This window comes from Molossus molossus, unplaced genomic scaffold (genome assembly GCF_014108415.1).
Source record: "Molossus molossus isolate mMolMol1 unplaced genomic scaffold, mMolMol1.p scaffold_m16_p_6, whole genome shotgun sequence".
NCBI classification, from domain to species: Eukaryota; Metazoa; Chordata; class Mammalia; order Chiroptera; family Molossidae; genus Molossus; species Molossus molossus.
This window is the reverse complement of record NW_023425399.1, coordinates 45,447,735-45,457,647: the sequence shown is the minus strand read 5'-3', so window position 1 is coordinate 45,457,647 and position 9,913 is coordinate 45,447,735.

Genomic DNA, 9,913 nt, shown 5'->3' with positions numbered 1-9,913 from the left:
CATTTGGGTGTCAGCTGAGGCACTAGAGATAGAAGATAGATTGGGAAATGAAAAGTGAAAAAAGTGACTGTTTAAGAATTAAAATCTTGTCTTTCGGTTCCAAGCTTATCCTTTATACTCTGCTCCATGATCCTAAGGCTGGGAATCAGCAAATGTCCTTTTTTGCATCTGGCTAGGTTCTGACACTATCAGGTGCTCGAAGGAACCTGCAAGGCTAGAGTGAAAACGGACTTGCTCTTTTCCCAGTGAACTTTACCCTGGCCACATTTCCTAACTGCTTCCTGTTCCTAGTTACTTCCTATGCTTGACAACATCTCCCCACTCTCATGTCATCCTGGCATCTATTGCTCACCTTCCACTTGAGCAATTTGCAGTTGTTTTAACATTTGCAGAGCTAGTCTCACTACCTCTGCCTGGAAACACCAGTCCAAGTTAATCAGGGTCCTCCTTTAGGGGTCTGAATTTTAGCTCCATGGAGCCCCTTCTCCATGCTTTTAAGTTTCAGTAGATCCAACTTTTTCTCTTTCATCCTTCAGCCTTAAAATGCTAGTTGCTTCCTGCAGCTGCTACTTGTGAGACACCTTAGAGTTTACTTTTTATCCTTTTGATTACAGAATTAATAATTATTTTATCAAATTTCTGTTAAAATATCAGGTGAGGTTTCTTCTTCCACTGAAGACTTTGGGGTGGCCTGAACAAGATAAAGGCATTAGCAATAAAAATGAGGGAAGAGATGGATTTAAAAAGATATTTAAGAGGTTGACAAATAAAAAGATTATGGAACTTGGGGGATAGAGTAAAAAGGAATAGGAAGGACTCAAGCTTTCTAAAATGAGCAACTGGTGAAAGGGGGTTCCAGAAACTAAGGTAGGTGAGGTCTACACTTTCTGGTGCTTTTGGCCACCCAGCATTCATTACCTCTTCTCTTGCAATGTGCACCCCTGTTTTTGTTCCCATACCCATCCTTAACTCTTCTTAGAAAGACCTGTGGTCTTTGGGGTGATAGGTGATTCTGTCATAAGGTAGTCAACCTTTTCCCTCCCTTGGCTGTTGATTGGTTCAGGGATGAGTGTGTGTGTGTGTGTGTGTGTGTGTGTGACTATGTGATCAAATAAGCTAAAGTTCATGAATTGATTCTGTATGAGTGAATGAAGACACAGCCAGGGCTGGCCCTCAAGGGTGAATCTGCCACAAATGAAGCAATATTGAGAAAGCAGAATTAGGAAATGGAAAGAATGATCCCAAATGCAGGTTCTGAGCTACTGGACCAACTTGGTCCAACACAGTCCTCCTTGGAGGTTTCAGTCATGTGTACCAATTGACCCAACATGTCATTTCTTGTTTAAGCCTTTATTGGATAGGCTAGTTTGAGTTGCTTTACAACTATTAGTAACTAATAAATTCTAAGTGATATAGTAGAGAATACCAATAGAAAATGGATTTGGGGAAAGTTGATGAGTTTAGTTTTAGGCTAGTTTTATCTAAGGTACCACTAATACTTTTAAGAGAGAACTTCTTGGATATAAAAGAGCTGCTATTTACTGAACCTTTGCTACTTTCTAGGAACTGTTTTAAGTACATTAGGAGAACTTAATATTTATTCATACTATAAGGCTGTTACTACTATTACTTTCATTTTAGATTAGAATAGTAGATCACAGCATGTAAGGACCTGCTTGAGGCCTCACTTTGCTCCCTGAAGCCTTAAATCACCTATTAATAGGACTTTGTGACCCTGCAGCTTAAATGGGAATAATCCAAATATGACCATTTTATGAAAACTGATCATCATCACATTTAACAGTGATTATTCTAATACACAAACAAAACGAAATGGCAAGTCCCACTTGGAGAACATACCAAGTTGCTTACTTCTTTGACTCTTCCCTTCTCTTCATGGAAAGAAGCCAACCCTAAGACTGGGATTTGAGAGTAAGTACTAGTTTATTTGGAGATGATGACAAGTAGCACTGGTTGGGGAGTAAGGAAGTGAAGCAGAGGAAGAGGGAGGCTCAGTCATGCTGGGCCCCAGGGATACTGTGTACAACACACTTCAGACGTGTCCTACAGAGTTGTTCTCTAACTCCCATGGGTTGAGGGCTGCTCCTGGGGCATGAGCTCCTTGGCACATCTGGCCTGCCACGTATATGAGCTGAGCAAGTTCTGGAGCAGAAAGGACTCTGCCTGTTGGCTTTTCTGGCCACAGAATCATGAGTGCTGACAGCAGGGGACTGTAGAGTTGACACATGTAGAAATGATGAGTGCCAAAGCAGTATGAGCCCGGCAGGGGCCGCGTCATCTGCTCCAAAAGCCAAGGTGGCATTAGTTTCCAATCTGTAAGGAAACAGCTGGCTCAACTCTAGCACTAACTCTGTGAGGTAGAAGCACCACTTTTACCACCAACCTGGTCCAGCCCTACCCTTATACTCCTAAACTTGCTCTCCTTTGTATAGCATTGCAGTTGGACTGAGGGCTGTGGTGAAGGATCACTGTCTTTCTCTGAATGACTTTTATACTTTCATGGGTTATAGCTATCATAGTTTGGTTCATAGGCTCAAATTAGGAACCAGTGCTCTACATGGGGCTAGCATCAAGAGGTTTCTAAAGTTTGTTTTAATGTTTTACTTATAAGATACAAACATATGGATTGCTTACATTATCTGTATGTTCTCATCATTGTTTCTTTTTTAATCCTTACCTGAGGATATTTTTCTATTTATCTTTAGATAGAGAGGGAAGGAGGGGAGGGGGGAGAGAAAGAGACATTGATGTGAGAGAGACACACCAATTGGTTGCCTCCTATTTGACCCTGACCGGGGCTGGGAACCTAACTGCAACCAAGGTACATGCCTTAACTGGAATCGAACCCACAACTCTTTGGTCTGCAGACTGATGTTTTAAGTACTGGGCCAAACTGGCCAGAGCATCATTGTTTCTTTCTACATCCAGATGTTTGTATATTTTCTTCTTGCATCTTCAGTGGCTAAACTACAGTTCTACCGTTGAGCCAAATCTCACTGTTTCTATTTGTCTAAAGGAACATGCATGTGGAAAATTGTATTTCCCAAAACTGACCAAAGCAATATTTTTGTTCTCACATGCTCTTACTGAACTTTGTCACTCCCCCACTAAAAGCTGATATCCATTTCCCCTCCTCTTGAAATTGAGCACAAATGGATTGTAGGGGAAGTAACACTGTGTGACTGAGGCCAGATTATAAAAGGCCATAAAGCTTCCACCTAGCTCTGATTCCCCACACTGGCCTTTGGAACCCAGCTACCATGTGAGGAAACCCAGGCCACAGAGAGAGGCCACAGGTAGGTGTTCTGACCACATCCCCAGCCAGGGTCTCAGTCAACAGCAACAAATGCCATTGTGTGAGTAAATGAGCTATCAAGTGATTCCACTCCACAGCCCTGGAGTCTTCTAGCCACAGATATTTTGGAGTAGAAGCAATCTGTTTCTGTTCTGCTTGCTCTGAATTTCTCACCCATAGAATCCATAAATAATTTAAATAATTGTTTTATGCCACTAAGTATTAAGGTCATTTTTTTTTTATGCATCTGGGCAGCAAGTCTTTACTTGATGGAGATGTGGGTGATTTCTTCTGTCTACTATCCCTCTACTGGTCAAAGGCTTTAAAGTTATATTGGGGATCATAGCCCTTGGCCTTTCTTTTCTCATTTCATAGAATGTGTCTAAGCACGTCAATCAGGGTACTTGAATCAAAGACACAAATACTGCAGTGTCCCCCAGTGTTACCAGGGGTCCCTATGCTGGCCAGGGTGCTTTGATTACAAACAACAGGAACAGATTCTGACTAACATACCAAAACAGGGCTGTGTTGGAAGGGCATGGGACAGCTCCCAGGGCCAGAAGGGGGACCTGCAGAACAGGTCTTGGGAAGGACAGGGACCCAACCTTCCAGGGAGCTGGGAGTTAAACGTGTGTGTAGCATCTTCATAGCACCATCCCAGGATAAATAGGTTCCATGAATTTCTTTGTTCTTTCATTTGGTTCAAGAATAAAATTTCTGCCCTGGCCAATTAGGCTCAGTGGTTAGAGTGTCAGCCCACAGACCAAAGAGTCATGGGTTTGATTCCAGTCAAGGGTACGCACCTTGGTTGTGGTTAGTCCCTGGCCTTGGTTGGGGTTGTGCAGGAGGCAGCCAGTCGATGTGTCTCTCTCACATCGATGTTTCTCTCTCTCTCTCTCCCTTCCTCCCACTCTATCTGAAGATAGATGAAAAAATATCCTTTGTGAGGATTTTATAAAAAAAGAATTAAATTCCCAAGGGAATAGTCAATTGGCCTAATGTGGTTCATGTGCCCAACCCCTGGATTGGTCAGGACATGTTGGCTGACATTCCTACCAAGAACACACTTGACGACAAGAATGAGAATGATTATTACTAGCCTGAATTCAGCACTTAGTGTGTTGTGTGCCTGGCACATAGATTCAGTTACTTAATACTCAGCAGGAGGCAGGTACTATTATTATTCTTATGTTATAGATGAGAAAACTAAAGCTCAGAGAGGGTAAGTTACTTGCCCAAGGCCACTCACGTGGTAAGGGCTCAGAAACAGCAGTTTCACGTCTTGGACTCTGAAATCCTACATCACAGATTCTCATAGGCCTTGTAACTCTAATGCTGATGCTCATAGTCATAGTTCCCCAAAGGTAAATCAAGGGGCTACTTACTTCAGAAAGAAGAACGGGTGCTGAGCCAGGAAACAGTGCCACCATTGGCCCTAATATTTAGTGAAGAAGAGGAAATTTGAAGATAAGATCTGAGGTGTGTAAACATTAAACCCAAACCAACTGACTGTAATGCTAGTACATGCCCTGCCCAAAATTTGTGTATTTGACATAGACTTTCTAAAATAATCCCTAAAAAAGGGAAATCTACTTACCTCATGACCACAGGCATGAGAACTGTTGGTAGATTGATGCCCACCACTGCCTGGGACACCTACCTGACCTTACTCCTGTACACAGCTGGATTAGAGGCCCCCCTACTTCGAGCAAACTCCCTCACACTTCGAGTCAAGGAGATCTCCGTGCATATTATTCTGCTGACGTTCCTTTGTCCTCTATATCTGAGCCTCCTGTGCAACTAAACTGTCTTTCTTCCAGTGGCCTTGAAAAGCACTTATAAGTAAAATCCTTCCTAAATAGACATTAAAAACATGCCCAGCATGCAATTCAGTGAGACATATAACAGGTGCTTGACGCATGTTTGTTGCTGATAATAAAAAGGCAAGATGTTGGGGAAGTCATATTGTGATGTGGGGTGTCTCACCCCCTCAATCTATAAAGCAATTTCACCAAGAAGGATTCTTCCAGTAGAAATTGCTATTTTCAACCTGTGCTCATTCAGCTTAATCACAATGGGATTCAAGAATTTGTTCTAATCCAAAAGAAAGAAAATTTTGCTTAAAAAATGATAATCTCATCTCTGTGTGCTGGTGGCAGCCTTAACATGGCACATTTACATGCTTGTTCCTGTTGCAGAAGGACCAGATGTAGAAGATCCCAAAAGAAGGTCCTCATTTGAATTGGTGTGAAGATAATTCAGAGTGATTTTCTGATATTCCAAACAGTAGTATTTTTATTAAAGACAAAAGAAAATGCTTTTTCAACACCTTTTAAAATTTATTAGGAAGAAAGCTTTAAAACAGTTTAAGGACACACAAAATTTCCCCTATTTTTTTCCTTTTCTTCTTGAATTGTTTTGGAACCTGACAAATGCTCTGTGATACAAAACATAAGCTCAGCCTTTATAAGTAGTTCAAAGAAAAACAACTACGAATATTCCTGCAAAGATGATGACTCTGAATCTCTTCAAAGTCTTGTCTGCTCACCATTCTGTAAATCATCCACTTATGTTAATGGACACTTTCCTATGAACAGAATATGGAGGTGGAGACCTCTGATTCACCTTCCACGTATGTGCCAAGGTTGTAGTTAGGATCCTTTGTTACCTGAACTAAAAACTGAAATCTGAAAGGATGAATGGAGGCTGCTAGTTCTAGATGTGCTTGTACTGGAACTGAAAGTGAAACATGTCAAGAACTAAGGCACTTCTGGGCTGCAGTCTTTTCATTCAAGGCAAAACCAGTGACCAAAATGACAAGTTCTCCAGTCTCACTCTCCATACCAGGCCACCCAGTACATCACTCCCTTTTTGATAAGTATATATCAAGAGCTACCCCTTACAGAGATTTCCCTTACCTAGCAACTGTTGCCCACCTCACTTGTTTCCATACTCATTTTATAACACCTTCATCTTGTTTCCTAGAAGGTGATCCTGAAATAAAGATTTGTGTGCAAGTGATTTATTAGGAAAATATTCTTGGAGGAACCAGTAAGGGAGTGGGGGATGCAGAATGGGAATGGGATAAACCCTCAAGGCGCTGGTTAGGCAAAGTCATGCACAAGGTATTATAATATGCTTATTTATAAGAAGAAATGTATATTTGATCTTCATCCTCATTTCCAGCACAGAGCCCCTAAAACCTTTGAAATCTCCAAAAACAGGAATCAAGGTACCTTTTGTTATGTTAATGAGTCACTTTCAGACTGTGCCCAAGGATGGGACCAGGGTGCCAGTGGAACCAATCATGTGATACGAGGGTTGGAATTTTCAGCGCTACCCCCAACCTCCCAGGAGAGAGGCTGGAGATTGAGTTCAGTTGCCAATGGCCAATGAGAGGTGTTTCTTCAGAGAGAGCATGGAAGTACCACACTCTTTCCCCACATCTTGCCTTATGTATCTCTTTCATCTATCTGGCTGTTCCTGAGTTGTATTCTTTCATAATTAACCAGTAATCTAGGAAGAAAAATATTTCTCTGAGTTCTGTGAGCCATTCTAGCAAATTAATTAATCCCAAAGATGGGGTCCTTGATCATCTGTGACCTCTAGAGCCAGTCAGTGGATGCAGAGATAATAACCTGGACTTGGGATTGGCATCTGACTTAGGGAAAGTGAATGTGAGATGTCTTATATGACTAAGTCTTTAGCCTGTAAGTCTGATACTCTCTCCAGGTAGATGGTGTCAAAATTGTGTTTGAATGTAGGACACCCAATTGGCATGGGGAAATTTCTTGGTGGTGAGACAAAAAGCCCCACGTATTGGAATTGGGTGCACAAGCTTAGATCCATTTGCAGGTACTCCCTAAAGTGGGCTCTAGTAACCTGAGGGCAGTTCTCTGAGAAAGAAGTGAGGGTGATGCCTCTTGTAAGGAAAAGCACATCAAAGCCAAGGACTCACAAAAATAGTAACAAATGATCCAAGGGGACCAATATTGTCTCTTTCCATTCTTATGAAGAGAGAGAAGCTTGTATGAGAACATAGGGTTAGAGTGGAGGGGTGAAAATGGGGAGTGTTCAGGAAGAGTGTAAGGTGTGCAGAGCTCTCCAAGTCTTTGGGTGTCTTCCAGATATCCCCACTTTTATTAGCAAAGTCTCAGTTGTTATCTACCAGATACTTAACCTGGGTCATAGAAAATTGGGAATTCGGTCCATGCTGAAATTCAGCAAGGCATATGGCCATTTTCAGACTTGTTTTTCAATGGACTCATTGTGTCAGCTCTAAGCAACAAGGGCATCATTCTGTAGGGTTACACTGTGTTCCCTAAGGTCTGCTTATAGATGAACAACCCAGATACAAAGCTCATTCTTTGGCTGTTGGAAATCACTCACTGCTTGTTTTGAGCACTCATCTGAAACCTGCAGCCTTGTATATTCCATCCCCTTCAAACTGCTTTGTGGCTACCACAAATCCCAAAGCCTCACCTGCAGAGGTGGTCTGAGTCATAAAAAAACACAAATAGCAGTTTGATGTGCCAATACATTGCTGTTTAAAATGGAATCTTAGCCTTCTATCCCAGGTTTCAAAGACTTTCTCACTGACTTGATTGCCTATTCCAAATACTCTGCATTTCTTATGAGTGTCTGGTTCCATGCAACCTTACTCCTGGCACTACTTTTTCTAGCAAATCTCTTTAATTACAAGAAACGGAGGTTCACTTGAGTCAATTTGGAACAAGGGACTTTATTGTAATTTACCATAATTTAAAGTTGAACTTCAAATTATACCTAAAGCTGCTAAGAGTTTTTGAACTCTCTTGAAATCTCAGCCCCGATCTTTATGTCTCCTCTGTTCTTCTCTTGTTGATTGATTACTACATATTTATTTTCTCTATATTTTCCTCAATCTCATTAGTTTCTGCCTATTCATAGTCTCTGTTCTCTTTTTTTTTTTTTATCCTCACCCGAGGCTATTTTTCCATTTTTTGTACAGATAGAGAGGAAGGGAGAGAGAGAGAGAGAGAGAGAGAAACATCGACGTGAAGGGACACATCGAGTGGCTGCCACCCGCACGACCAACCAGGGCCGGGGACAAGCTGCAACCGAGGTACGTGCCCTTAGCGGGAACCGAACCCGGGTCTCTCTGTACCGCAGGCCGACGCTCTAACCGCTGAGCCAAACCGGCCAGGGCAAGTCTCTGTTCTCTTAAATTTCAGTTTGAATTGGCACATCATGACCACAGATTTTCTGTTTCCATTGGTATCAGGCAAATTATTTCCATTCTTTCAGTGACGCAGCAGAGGTTTGAAAGAGCTTATGTATTAAGGCTTGTCTTCTTTTGTTGTTTCTGGAACCCTTTGCCCACTCTGTAAATGACCCTGAGTTAACCTTCTGGAGGGGTACATGGAGGATAACCAAGGCACTCTTACCAATGGTCTAATAACCTCCTGCCCTGTGAGTGATGCCATCCTCGACCACCCAGCACAGTTGAGCCCCCAGCTGACTGCAGTCACACAGGTGAACCAGCAGAAGCAGCTAAAAAACCACACGGTTGAGCTCAGCTCAAATCACCAACCCACAGAATCATGAGCTAATATATGGATGTCATTTTAAGCCACTAAGTTTTGAGCTCTTTATTATGTTGCAACAGCAAACAAATACACCGAACAAGTCAGTAAATAAGTCAAATGTAATGTCAGTGGATATAATACCCTTACAGAGAAGGGAACCACATATTTGGAAAAAATAATACAATCTACCACTGAGTTTATTTTCAATACCAGATAAGGTTATCCTTAGTGATAGAGCTTGTATCCCATTTATTTAATAGTTTCTCACCCTGCATAATATCTGGCATTTAGTATGCATGTTCAAATATTGGTGATTAACTGTATGTCACAAGGAGAAAGGACATTCTCTTCTTTTAAGCTATGTAATATCTAGATAAGGAGATAAGACACACATTCAAATAACAATCTCAGAAAGCTAAGAATAAATGATGCCATGGAAAGTACCAAGTTATACCACAGCAGATGGCAAAGCAAATATTTTCATTTGGAGATAGGGAAAGGAAAGGAAGAAAATCAAGGGAGGCTTCTTGCAAGATATAGAATTTAAAAAAGAAATGAAGATGCTAAAGTTACTGCTCCTATTCAGGATAAGACAAAAATCCAGACTCAATTGAAGTGTCATGTAAAGAGCTTTAAGATCAGAAAGGGGCCAGGCCAGTGTGGCTCAGTGGTTGAGCATCAACCCATGCACCAAGAGGTTGCTGGTTTGATTCCTGGTCATGGCACGTGCTCAGATTGCAGGCTTGATCCCCAGTAGAGGGGCATGCAGGAGGCAAGCTGATCAATGTTTCTCTTTCATCCATGTTTCTCTTTCATCCATGTTTCTATCTCTCTCTCCCTCTCCCTTCCTCTCTCTCTAAAAATCAATAAAAACATATTCTTAAAAAAAAAGAGCAAAAAACAGAAAGGAAAAGTGTTGCTAGACTGAGTTGTATTTTTAAAATATGTTTTTCTTGATTTTTTTTTTTAGAGCAAGAGGAAGGGAGAGGGAGAGAGAAATATAGAGAAACATTGATTCAAGAGAGATACA